Source organism: Leptonychotes weddellii, chromosome 3 (genome assembly GCF_054177405.1).
Source record: "Leptonychotes weddellii isolate Sample4059 chromosome 3, ASM5417740v2, whole genome shotgun sequence".
Taxonomy (NCBI): Eukaryota; Metazoa; Chordata; class Mammalia; order Carnivora; family Phocidae; genus Leptonychotes; species Leptonychotes weddellii.
In genome coordinates, this window is record NC_138371.1 from 2,678,169 (window position 1) to 2,691,650 (window position 13,482).

Here is a 13,482-nt window from a genome sequence, read left to right on the forward strand (position 1 = left end):
TCTGGACAAGGCCCAGCATCCACCCTGGCCCAGGTCATCATGAACACAGCCTCCTCCATCCACACTCACTCATCACTGGCATCCTCCTTTGCCCTTAGGCTGTCACCGCCCATGGCCAGCATTCTGTCACCCTAGACCTTGGTGAAGAACCCCTCCCAGTGGCCTTGAGTGGACTCCTGGCCCCAGGCCCTGCAGCCCCCACCCCAGCCACACTCCTCCCACCAGGGGACACATGAGACTTACCCGATGGTCTTGCCCCAGTCACACCACAGTGTCTTCCCGATGGCCTCCATGCTCACCTTGAACCGGGTGAGGCAGAGCTCCCGGAGGAGAGTGCTGTAGTTGGCATCCTGGCAGGCCGTGGCCAGTAGGATGTGGTGCACTGCAATGAGAGCGCCCAGGGATCATGAGTCGGCCCTGCCCACCCTCCCCCACCTTCCCTATGCACCCATGGGGGGCCCGGCCCAGAGCCTGCTTCCACCTGATCCCTGGAAAGGGAGCCTGTGGCTCAAGGATCCCAGCACAGCCCAGCCCAGCCAAGGCTCTGCCTGCTGCAGGAGTTCTTGGACTCCTTGATGGGCCTCACGGACATGTGTGGACACCCAGCTGCATCTTGCAGCTCTTGGGCCTGGGGAGCCCACAGAGCAGCGGGTGAAATGGCCCAAGGAGAGGGTGGTAGCCCTCAGGGCACGCAGATTGTGTGGGGAGTTCTGGGGTCCCTGACTCTGAAACATGGCCTAGAAGGGCTCCTGCCCCCCCTCTGCCTCCATTTTCCAGGAGTAAAATGTAGAGGAACTGGTACTCCCGCCCCTATGATACACGAGTACTGCCCAAAGCTCTTCACATGCACGGATTATCTTGGAGGCAGGTCCTATTGTGATCATCAACTTACTAGATAGTAAGGGAAACTGAGGCTTTGGGGCTCAGAAGCGGGCCCAAGGTCCCAGCACCAGAAGAGGTGTAGACTTGACTGAAGTTGTCTCACCTACCTTGGGTCTCACACTCAGCCAATGCCCAGTCCCAAGAGATTGAGGACTAGGCAACAAGCTGGGCAGTGCAGTGGAGGGCCTGACCTGTCTTTTGCTGCAGATCTGGGGGGAGAGGGCAGATGATGAAGGGGGTGATTGGGGTCACAGATGTGAGTGATGACAGCAGGCTGTTAAGCGCCATTTTTAGAATGCAACTCCTGGGGGCTCAATAGCTAGTTACTGGATGGGCGGATGGGTAGGTGGATGGGTAGATAGGTGGGTGGATGGACGGGAGGGTGCATGGGTGGATGGATGGATGGATGGATGGATGGATGGATGGATGGATGCATGGATGCATGGATGAATGGATGGACGGATGGGTGGGTGGGTGGGTGGGTGGATGGATGGATGGATGGATGGATGGACGGATGGATGGATGGACAGATGAACGGACAGATGAGTAGATGGGTGGATAGATGGATGGATGAGTGGGTGGGTGGATGGATGGATGATTGGATGGATGCATGGAAAGACAAATTGGATGGATAGATGAATTGACAGATGGAGAGATGGGTGGGTAAATGGATGGATGGGTGGGTAGGTGGATGGATGGAATGAATGGATGGATAGATGGATGGATGGATGGATGGATGGATGGATGGATGGATGGATGATTGGATGGATGGGTGGACAGATGATGGATGGATAGATGGATGGACAGATGGAGAGATGGGTGAGTAAATGGATGGCTGGGCGGAAGGATGAATGAATTCCACAAACCGCAGACCAGGGCTCTGACCCAGCCCATAACCATGCCAGAATGGAGTGCTGAATGGGAAGCTGAAGCCCTGGATGGGGCAGAGGTGACAACTGGCTCACAGGGTAAGGTGTCAAATTGGGAGAGGAAGAGATAAAGAGTAGCTTCAGTCACAGGTAACAGAGCCAACTGGCAGCCTTTAACAAAAGGGCAGACTGACACTGAGGACCTGGGGGGGGCAGGCCAGCCACAGAGGCCACCTGCCGGCAGCTGGGAGCCCTGGCAGCAAAGCCCTGAAGTGGCCCTCAGGTGTGCCCTCCCTGTGCCCTCCCAGAGTCCCTGGAGGGGGAGGCGGTGTGGGATGGACAGAGGCTGGGCAGGAGCCTGTGCTTCTGGAAGACAGGCCAGGATGGCACAAGTGGGCAAGAGCTGTCCCCTCAGGGCAAGGGCAGCTCTCAGGAAGAGGACAGGTGGCCAGCCCCCAGCAGGCAACCACACACTGAGCTGCGCAGGGTCCAAGCCTCAGGGTCAGGAGAGGACTGTGGTCAGAGGGAACTGTTGTCCCGGGGGTTCTGGAAAGAGATACAGCAGGGGAACCCCAGCGGAGGCTGGGGGCTCCTCGTGCTTTCGGAGGATTTATGTGGAGGCCCCAAGGCCCACTGATTCCACCGGAATACGAGAAGGGCATGGGAGGAGAACTAATTCATTGAACTAAGTAAGCGACAGACTCACAGGGCTGCACACATCTTCAGAGGGCGGCTGAAGCTGACACAGCGAAATTTCATAGCAATGAAAGAAAAAGAAAAACCCAGACAAAACACGCAACAAACCCCACAGCACGCGGAGGTAGAGGGGAGGCCCAGCTGTCCCTGCGCCCACTGTCCTGGATGGCGTCCCCTGGGGACGGGTCCCACTGGGGCTGGCAGGGCACCCTGGAAAGCTCCTGGGCTTTAGGCCTGAGAAGCTGGGGAGAAAGGACGGAGACGAAAGGCTGGCGTGTGGGGAGAGCTTCTCGGAGGGTGAGGACCCACAGGCAGGTGAGGCAACCCGTCCCTCAACGCCCTGGGACGGAGAGCCCCCACTGGAGCGTGCAGCAGAGGAGGCTGGGAGGGCAGAGCACATCCCTGGGGCTCTCTGGGAGCCCGGGGGGGCCCCCCTGCCCTCAGGAGCCTCCCACCCACCTGAGTTCTTGCCACTTTCCAACAGCCCAGGTGTGTCCCCACGGAGCCCACACGGGCACGGCGGATGCACCCCAAGGACCAGCTGTGGATGACCCCCGGCGCCATCTGGGCAGACTCGGGGAAGGGGTGACATCTGGCCCATCAGGGTATCCCTAAGAAAGCCCGCCTGCCGTGGACAGGTGAGGTGCCGGGGCTTACAGGGAGCTCCGGAGGGCTCAGACACCGACTCATGGAAGGAATCCCAAGTTGCCCGTCCAGCCTCATTCCAAGGGTCACCCCTCCGTTTGTCCCCACCCCTCCCTGCTCCCGGCACCCTGCCTTCTCCCCGCCAGGCACACCCTTCCCCAGCGAACCCCAGGCCCAAATGTGGCCTGTCCACGGCCATCGCCTCCTCCCCTCCGAGGGCTCCCAGCTGCCCCCCCCACCCAGGCCCCTGCCAGCCCACTTCCGCAGCCTCACTCAGGGCCTTGAGCAGTTTTCTTTCCTCAGAACAACGTGGGCCACCTCTCCGCCGCCCCACTTCCTGCCGTGTGTGCGGGTCCTCCCTGGCACGCAGCCACTCTGCGCATCAGGGTCTGTCCGGTGTCGGGTCGCCGACCCCAGCTGCGTGTCAGTGACATTCTGTGGTGGAGGCAAGCCAGGGTGCTTCCAAGCGCCAGCCCCGCTGCTGCTCTGGAAGGGTCAGACCCAGGGCGGACGAAGATGATTGCGCCTCTCAGTCAGGTGGCTCAGCTGCACGCAACAGAAACCCATGTGGGCTCCCGTGAGCCCCAGAGGAATCTGCTGGGTCAGGGAAGGACGGGCGGCACCATCGTCCTGCAGAGCCAGTCCCGGGGAGACGTGGTGCCACCTCTGCTGCTGGGGGTCCCCAACCCGGGGACCAAAAGGAGGGGCGCGCCCAGGCTACAGTCTCTCCTGTTGCGGTGTCCCTGCCCTGGTATATTCAGGCCCAGCTCCTGCTGTCGTCCCCCGGGCTGCAGAGAACGGCCCCCTGTCCCCACCCCCCCGGCCTGCCCCATCTGGTTGTCCCCACAGTGACGCTGGAGCCCAGCCAGCGCTACCCGTGGCCTTGACCCTGGCCTGCCTCTGGGCTAGTCCCCTGGATGCTGCAGCTCCCACCTCTCGGGGAGCCACCTGCGGCCTCCCCAGCGTGGGACCCTGCTCCCCGGGGTCAAAGACCCCTCCCCACACAGGCACTGCCCTTTTTTTCCTGTCCTGGGAGAGCCCAGAGCCATGGCCATTCCACAGCTGGGATGAGCTGGGGCAGGCTGTTCAGGAGAATCTGGAAACCAGGTTCCTTTTTTAGGTACCGGAGAGCAACACTTAATGTGTTCCTTAAACAAGGCTCGTGGGATTTCTTTCACTGGAACGAGGGTACCTTACAGTTTTGTTTTGTTTTTTCTTAAGATTTTTTTATTTATTCATTTGAGACACAGAGATACAGAGAGAGAGAGAGAGAGAGCATGAGCAGGGAGAGAGGCAGAGGGAGAGGGAGAAGCAGGCTACCCACTGAGCCAGGAGCCTGATGTGGGGCTCGATCCCAGGACCCTGGGATCATGACCTGAGCCGAAGGCAGACGCTTAACCATCTGAGCCACCCAGGCGCCCCCAAGGGTACCTTACAGTTTTAAGGCCGACTAAAACTGCCAAAAGTTTTAAAACCAGCTGTGTGGGGCCAAACGGGTCCCGTTCCTGCCTGGCTGCAAATGGAACCACTCGTAAGTCGTGTCTTTAAAAGGCCGTGTGCAGAGGCTGTGAGCAGCCAGCATTCCGTCCTCAGCCTGTTAGCACAGGAACCTTCCCTGGCATGTGCGTTATTTAGGAATTAGGTGTCCTTTTAGGGAGAGTTCAAAGAGACAGCTCCCTCTCTCCACAGCAGAAAAACACCCCTGGCAGGAGGGGGCACAGAGGCTGCTCAAAGGCAGCAGACCCCTCGGGCAAAGCGACTGGGGGCCAGAAAGACAGGGCGGCCGGGGTCCCGAGGGGGTCCTCTGGGCTCGGGCTGCAGGACAGCCACGCGGAGACCTTCAGTTTAGGTTTTCAAATGGAGATGAGGGACCCGGAAGCATGAACCCGATGGGTCCCATCTTCTGGGTCCTTGGTTGGTGCCTGCACACCCAGCAGGAAGGGCTCAGCCTGCTGCTGCTGATTGCGTATTTGCAGAGAGAGAGGCCTAGACCCTGCACTGCCCTGCGCGCTGGGGCCGGGGGCGGCGGGGGTGACGGGTGGGGCTGAGCTGTGGCAAAGGGTAGCTGCTGGGAGGCCTTCCTGCAGGGGGACCCGGCTGGGGGCCCGAGTCGGGTGTCCCCGAGGTGCCTGTGAGCTGGCGGAGGAGCCTCCAGAGACCTCAGACAGAGAAGGCCTTGCCTGGGAAGTGGGCAGGCTCCTTCACCTCTTGTTCTGTGAAGTGGGAACCTCCTGTAACAGGTAGGCCACTGGGATTGCATTCCAAAAGATGTGCTGTTCCTAGAAGCTATCCCACCTCAAAACCAGCAGCCCACCTCTGCGGGGTTTTCAATGTGAGCCACACTTAGGAACTTAGGGGACACTCAAGGCCAGACCCCAGTGGCCAGCTGGGGTGATGGGGAAGGACAGAGGGAGGGGCAGGAGGGGGAGATGACAAAGGCCAGGACACTTTCAGGGGCAAGGGGGATATATGCTCAGTCTTGAGTCCACGCAGGTGTATACATGTGTCAGAACCTTCCAAATTGTGCACTTCAAATATATTCCGGTTATTCTATGCCCATCATACCTCAGTGAAGCTGCTGAACATCATAAATACAAAGGAAATGCCAAGATCTCTGAGTGGTGTGATTCTAGATGATCTTGTCTTTTTACCTCATGCTCCTTTATATTTTCCACAAATTAAAGAAGCATATAATTGATAAAATGTGATCTCTCTGCTCTATGCAGGTCTTCCAATAGCCATCAGAAGAAAACCTCGCTCAGCAGGTTCTTGCTGCTGCCGTGAATCATTTCCTGCTCACTGGCGGCAAGGAGAGAGCCGCCCGCTCCCAGGACTCCCCTGGTTATACCCCCTCGGGACCCAAATCCCCAGGAAGCGACATGCCTGCGCTGTCACCGAGTGCCCCAGAGCATGATGTACGTAGAACTCTGTTTGAACATGTTGCCCTCAGCCTATTTGGAAAAATGAGAAAAAACAAAACAACAACAAACTGAAAATATTAAAAACTCTCATGTGTCCGGTAAAAAGTGCTACTGGGCCCTCAAAGCCCCATGAGCTATCACCTTCTCCGCCCTGCCCAGCACAGAGCCCTCCTCTGACCCCGTTGTAACTACCAGCAGGAGCCCGTCCTGAGCCGCCGACCGCAGGACCTTGGCACCGTGGGGACCGCCCCAACACAGAACGGAGGTTCACACGCGTCTCTGGGGAAGAGCGCCCAGCGCCAAACCCGGAGCGCGCCAAAGCAACCTGACTTAGCGATAACGAGCAGCCGTCAGCAGACTCCCCGACCTGGGGAGACTCCATTTGTCCCAGAAACGCGGAGAGATTCCCGCCGGCAAACCTCTCCACCCCGTCCCACCATGTCCCCATCCCGCCAGCTGCAGGCGTTGCTCGGTGATTCTTCCTTCACATCATAAAAGCGTATTTCACACGCAGGAAGAAGGCTCGTCCTCACTCCCTCGTCCCCCTCCCACCCAGCCAAGAAAAAAATAAAGTAAAAAACATCTTGCCCCAAGCAGAGAGACCAAAGGTTGGAGGCATGGCTGCCGTCGCCCCCCCCACCCCAACAGCGTCGCCCTCCAACCCAGTGGGAGCAGAAAACAAAATGAAGGGTCCCAACTGGGAGGAGGTGGCCAGACCAGCCTCCCTGAGATGAGCTAGGGATCTGCTGCAAAAGCCCAGGGTGGCGGGGGGAGAACGAAACTAGAAGACGACACTGCTGGACACTGAGGACAGGGACACAGCCAACCACACCGCAAATGCACAAAATGGAGCTTGCTTATATGCCAGCGGTGGCCGGGTGGAAATAAATCACGGAAAGTCTCCCATTGGTTTTTTTAAGCAGGCTCCATGCCCAACGTGGAGCCCAATGTGGAACCCAACGCGGGGCTTGAACTCATGACCCTGAGATCAAGACCTGAGCTGAGATCAAGGGTCGGACGCTCAAGCAATGGAGCCACCCAGGCGCCCTGAAAGCATCCCATCTGTAGTAACTGCTAGGACTCTGCAGGGGAAATGGGGTCCTGCCGGAGGGTGGAGGCGCCGCCTGCCGCTTCTTAACCAGGCGGTCCTGGTATTAATCCTCCCCATCGGTCCAGAAGTCAGGGCAGTCACCACTCAAATCGCGACAAGTCCTTAGCCAGACAAGCAGCGATGCAGACGTAGCAGCTGAACCAGAAATCTGCATATTTAACACCAGGGCGCACAGAGGAAGTCTACGGCGGCGGCGGGGGGGGGGGGTGTTAGGGGGTGTTGGGGGGGGTGGCCGGAGCTCCGGCCAGGTCGCATTGCTGCCCCCTCCCACAGAGCATCCCCACCCCGTCTCCCTTCCCTTCCCACCAGCCCACGGACGCGGCCCCTTTCGAAGTGCCCAGTGGTGCCCAGCAGCCACATCTCTGTCTCAGTGTCCGTGGCCTTGGATTCTGGCCCCCAGCCTGTGTCCCCAGCCCGCCCCCCAGCTTCATCCCTTCTGTCTGTGGCTCTCACACCTTCCCGCGTCTGAGGCTCCCCCAGACGCCTCTCCCGGCCATACCTCTCTGCTGTGCCCCACACTCACGTGGACACCTGGCTGACTACCTTTGTCCCCGGGTGTCCAAGGGGGCATCCAACCCAACGTGGCTGCTGTGGTGGGGGCTGCCAACTTTAGCAAATAAAACCCTGGGACGCCCAGTTCAGTTTGAGTGTCAAACAATTTTGTAACTATTGCACACAACATACTCATACCCAAACAATTTGTTGTTTATCCGACATTTGAATTTAACTAGGAGCCATGTTTTCCTTGGCAGCCCAGCTGTGCAGCTCCAGCTCCCCACCCTCCACCCCTGCCAGGCACCTGGCTGCTCTTGATGCCTCCCTGCTTCCTCGCAGCCCACACCCAAACCCATAGTGAGTCCCTCACTGGTACCTTGGGGATTCTCTGGGCTCCTTCCTGCCATCTCAAGTCTCCGCCCTCACCGCCATCCCACCAGCGCTCCCCAGTCCCCTGCCTCCAACCCGAGGCTGTGCAGTGGCCCAGGGCTCTTTTAAACCATGTCTGACACGATTCAGGCTTGCCCACTGCCCAGGGATGAAATCTAAACGTCTTGCTTTGGCCCACAGGATCGGGTCCTCCTTCAACACCAGCCTTGCTCAAAGCCCTCTTCTCTGCAAGCTTCAGCCATAAAGGCTTCCAGAAAATTCCAAGATTCAGGGCCTTTGCATAACCATCCTGGCGATCTGGGGTGCTTTTTCCAAAGTGCTTGGGGCTCAGGATAAGGGCCCCCACCTCCAGCTCCACTCCCATGGATTCATTTCCTTTCATGCAAAGAGCACTCTCTATCGATGTCCTTTACAGGGAAGGCTTCTCAGCCTTGGCCCCATGGACATTCATGCTGGGCCATTCTCTCGGGGCTGACGGGCTGTCCCAGGCTGAAGAGGGCAGCCTCAGGCAGTGGGCCGCCGACCAACCTCCCTGGTATCTACCTACTAGAACCCCCTCCCAGTCATGACACTACATGACCCACTTGTGCTTTAGGGCAGATAGAAGTTTCCAGGAGGAATAGTTTAGTGCTTTCCCCAAAGCTCCCTGATCTGTCCATCCACCCAGCCAGCAGCCATCTTTCTTCTCACAAACAGACCCACAGAATCTCCTAGAGGCAATCACCATGCAGAGAGAAAGCCAACCTTAGGTGTTCATGTCACCAGGTTTCTAAGTGATTATGCTTTCTAGACCGCTTCCCCCCCAACATGGGGTTCTGCTTTGTGATACATGAATGGCTTTTACTCCCGTTGATAACTGGCCAGAGTACGTGACAATGTGGCAGGGTCATCAGTATCCAGTTGCTTGGGTCAACTGCTGCCTTTTGCCTTCCGGGGCACGTGCGCCTCAGGAGACTCCTTCCTGGTGGGCCTTGCGGGCCTGGGGTGCAGAGCCCCGGAGAGCATGGGTGGGCACTGCCCAGGTTCGCAGCACCCCAGCTCTTGTGAGTGACCCAGTGGGAGGAGGGTCGCCCCCCCCCAGGGATGGAGGGTGCGGGGCCGCCAGGGAAGACTTCCCGAGGGAGGCAGTCACCTGGGAGGGGTGGAGAGAGAGAGGCCCAGCAGGGCAGTGAGCAGAGGGCAGAGTGGAAGCAAGGGCCGGAGAGGAGGAGGGCTGGCTTCTGCTCTCTGGTCCCAGGACGCACTGTGGGATCTGCCCATGGCAGGGAGGGAGTCACGGGAGGGCGAAAGAAAGGAGACGGTGTGAGGCCTAGTGAGGAACAAAGGCAGGCAGGCCTGGCCGCGCGACTCAGGCCCCTGGGGTCCCATCCCCTGCCAAGTCCTGGACCGCGTGCCTCTGTGGACCCTGCCCCGGACCCTGCCCTGGCGGGGCTGCTCACAACCCGGGCTTCCAGGGGTGATGGGAGTCAGGTCTTTCCACAGCAAAGAAAATACTAAGATAAAACAATCTTAGGGGAAAGAATCTTCCGCGGACAACAATAACTTCATTATGTGAAAATGAACGAGGTCCTGTTTAGGTTGGGAGCCCTCCTGTTGCTGCGTGTTGACATAACCCTCCTCACTAGGAACAAGGGAGTTCTCCAGAAACAGTGCTCGGCCCGAGGTCATCCCGGCAGGGAGGACAGGAGGACGGGGCATGAGGCCGGCTCCCTGGGTGTGGGGACAGAGTCCTGTCCACACCATCTCTGTCTCTCCGTGGGCCGGGGCGCGGGGCCTGGCGCAGGTGAAGCCACGGCGGCCTCCTCCGCCCGGCTCCCCTTCTCCGCACCCCTGCTCGCTCCTGTCAGCTCTGCACTGTCCGTCCGTCCGTCCGGAGGGCTTCCCAGAGTCCTGCTGGAGAAGAGGCTCTTGGGCAGGTTTCCAAGCCCCTGGCGTGCCTGCCGCCCACTGTCCTGCAAATGCGGTGGGGTCACAGGGTGAAAACACCCCTCGGGCTCCATCCGACGGGCTCCAAAGGTGTCCAGAGAGCTCTGTCTGTCTTGTTGTGGTCCCCCCGCCCCCGGCTCGCAGGGTGGGATGTGGCAGCCGGTACTCAGATCCAGCCGAGAGGAGAGAGACCAGCTTCCCCTCGGCTCCGGCAGCAGACTGTTTAGCCTGGGGTCCCCTGCCCTCCGAGGCAAGCCAGGGGACAGGCCCCAGTCCAGGCTGGTGGGGAGGAGAGCCCCACGCTGCCGGGGGCGGGGGGGGGGTGCCGGGAAGGACGGGCTCGGCCCCCACCGGTGGGGGGCACAGGCAGCCAAACCTGGGGGTTCCACCCTTGGGGGCTCCACGTTTTCACTGGAATTCACACCACAAGCGGCGACCTCATCACACACTCTGCCAGACCCAAACTTTAAGGAAATAGAAGCTGTGGAATTGGTTCATTCTGGGAGAAAAAAAATCAGGAGGAACAGAAGTAGCTCTTTGCCTTAAGGAAGGATTCCACCTAAAACATTTCCGGGCGCGTCGCTCGCGACCACTTCCAGTGTGGACCGAAGTGTCACTCAACAGCTCTGGCCCAGGACCCACCACATCCGTACTGACCGGCAAGCGCCAACGGACGGGAGACAAAAAGCCAGAAATGTCTCCGTGCGGTTAAATACACAGGGAGAGTAAACGAACACACTGAGGTGATTTCGCAAATAAGAATCCTGCAGCTTTGGATTCCAGGGTGAGAACTGCCTCCGGATTTAAACCAGCAAGACAATCTGAAGTCACGTATATTGCATTTCCTGGGACATCGCCGTTGGTCCCAAACAGTTACACTTGCACTGATACAGAGTCCCATATTTCAATAAACACAGCGGCCTTGCAAGAATGTCCTCAACGGCCCCAGTGCGCCCAGCTCACAGAATAGTGGTAGCCAGCGCTCCTGAGTGCAGCTGGGCACCCTACAGAGTTGACGACAGACACGGCCGTCACAGCATAACCCTGGGTCCCCTGGAAACGTCCTTCTCTGCTGACTGATGAAAAGCTTTTCAGTGGCTATATACGAAATTTAAGATGCATGTGGTCCTATCACAGTCTTCTGTAAACAGAAGAGTATGCACAAAGCTCAGGTTTACAGTAGCTTGACTGTAAAACTGTTACAGAGAAGTTCTTGAGCCTATGGACTAGCATACTTAAAAAAAAAAAGAAAAATTCCACATTGCTATTTTGGGTAGCAAAATCTGCATCACCAAGGAGATCTGGCTCCTGCTACAACTTGGGAGGAAACACAGTGTGCTCCATGATTCTACTAATTTCTGCTGGCCTCCATGACATTAATTTACTGATAACCTCACAGAGTTGTGTTTATTTGGAAAAATAAAGATACAACATTAGCCAGGCCGCTCAGACTAATGTTAAAATTACAGGACTCTCGACTTGCACCAGAATGTGTGTTATTTTCCTGGTAAACAAGGAAGGTCTTTATAGGCACTCATGACATAGTGTTTATTTACACAGGCTTTAGAAGGTGCAGCTTCTGGAGTCCAGGAAAGAGCATTTATTTAGTCAGTTATGTTTAAAAAAAAAAAAAAAAGACACAACCCAGCTCCCTGCCCTGTTAGCAGAGAAATGCTCATTTCTTAGGAGATTACAACAGTAAATTCCATGTCAAACCAAAGGGATCCTAACACAAAAGGAGAGAATGCTATTGTAAGATTTTGCTTCACACGTAAATTCAGCCAAAACACTTTAAGGGGCAAGATCAGTCTTCAGATCACGTTATGGGCAAGCAGACGCTAAGGGCTTTATGCAGAGGGACTCCTTGGCCAGCCTGCCACCGAGGGGCTCCTGGGCTGTCCTGAGCCCCTCTCCTCCAGGTGTCCTGGGCCATCTCCACTGACAAGCCACAAGACCCCAGCTGCTGTCCCGCTGCAAAGCCAGCAAAGCACTCACCCCTTCCCCAGTCCCGGCACTCGGGGCATGCGTGCTGCAGGTGTTTCTGACCCACATCACCTGTTCTGGGGAAAGCCCACAAGCACCAGTAGTAGCTGTGGGTTCCGGGCGGCTGGATTCTTGCACTTAAGTGCCCTATTTAGTTTTTCTTAAAAAGTAACTACATACATGAGATGAATCCAGTGGCTAGAGCAGTTTAGAAAGGCTTCTTAGCATTACCACAGGAAAGCCCTGAGGACAATTTCAGGGTAAATTATGCTAAATCTGGTGCACGTTCCTGTTGCCCCTGGGTTTCAGTTTATAATCTCTCTCGAAACAGAAGGCTGAGGATATTCTGCCTCCTCACTGAATCCCTCTTTGAATTTCTATTAGCCAGAGGGCCAAGGTCACAAGCAAACAAAAAAGCTGTGGAAACATCCGCGAGGGAGATCGCTAGTCTCATTTTTGCAAAGGACATCCTAGGGAGGTTCGTTTGCAAATCAGCAACTGCTGTATGTGCCAGTCGGCTTCCCAGCTTTAACTAATTTCTAGATCAGTGGGCCGTGGATCTGAGACCCAGTGCCAAGTCGGCCAGGTGCCCGCTACCCGCGAGAGCCCAAGGACGCCTGCAGGGGCGGCTGCCGCAGCGCGGCCCGGAGCGCACAGGTGCGGGGAAGCGCGTTCCCGGGCGCGCGCCGCAAAGCTGCCCGTGTCTCTGCGAACTCCCGGGCCCCCTGGCTCCCCACCCCCAACCGCCCCTCTCCCCCGAGGGACCCCGGCCCTACTCACCCAGGAGCAGCCAGAGGCCGCGCCGCGGGAGGCCGCCCAGGCTCCGGGCCATGGCGCCCCGCCGAGCCCGACCGCCCGCAAGGACTGAGCCCGCCGCGGCGCGCGGGGCGGGCGCGGGCGCGGGCGCGGCGGGAAGCGGCGGCGCGCGCCTGGCCCTGCCCACCGCGGCTCCGGGGGTGGGGGTGGGGGGCAGGTCGCCCAGACCGGGCGGGGCGGCCCCGCAGGAGGACCGCTGGCGGGCCGGCGCGGACCGGCCGGGCACGGGGAGGGGGCCGGGCGCGGGAGGCGAGGCGACCCCACGGCGAGCCGCGCGTACGGCGAGGAGCGAGCTCGGGGTCGCCCGGACCCTCCCTGGGGGACTCGCACCGGGGCTCCTACCGCCGCAAGGGCTGCTCCCGAAATGTTTGCCCCGCAGGCGGGTGTTTAAGCCAGGGAGGGTCTCCTAGCCAGGGCACCTCAGTCCCAACCCGAGCACCATCCTCTTCCTCTCCCTAGGTTCCGGGCCACTCCTGCCCCCGGGGGTTCTGTTTGCGAAAGGCCAAGACCACATCTCTCTCTCCCCCACGGTGCGGGCACTGGGGCACCCGTGGGGACAAAACCAGCCCGGGAGCTTGGGGAGACTCCTACTAATCAGAAAAGGACGCACAATGAGGAACTGGAATAAATGCTGAGACCTACACAGGATGAGCAATGGTGTGGGCTCAGGGGAGGAGAGGCACTCAGGTGCGCCCAAAGGCCCTGGGGCCGGAGTGAACAGGGGTCTTGGGAGGACTGAAAGGTGCGC

General features: G+C 58.5%; 1 non-coding gene across 1 annotated transcript; it reads right to left on the minus strand.

Moving 5' to 3' along the window:
• Positions 1 to 243: 243 nt before the first annotated feature.
• On the minus strand, positions 244 to 12,800 carry LOC102727458 (uncharacterized). Its single transcript, XR_014143314.1, has 2 exons — positions 12,699 to 12,800; positions 244 to 382 (listed from the first exon to the last, which is right to left on the minus strand). It is a non-coding gene; the product is annotated as an uncharacterized LOC102727458 (transcript).
• Between the last annotated feature and the right edge of the window lie 682 nt (positions 12,801 to 13,482).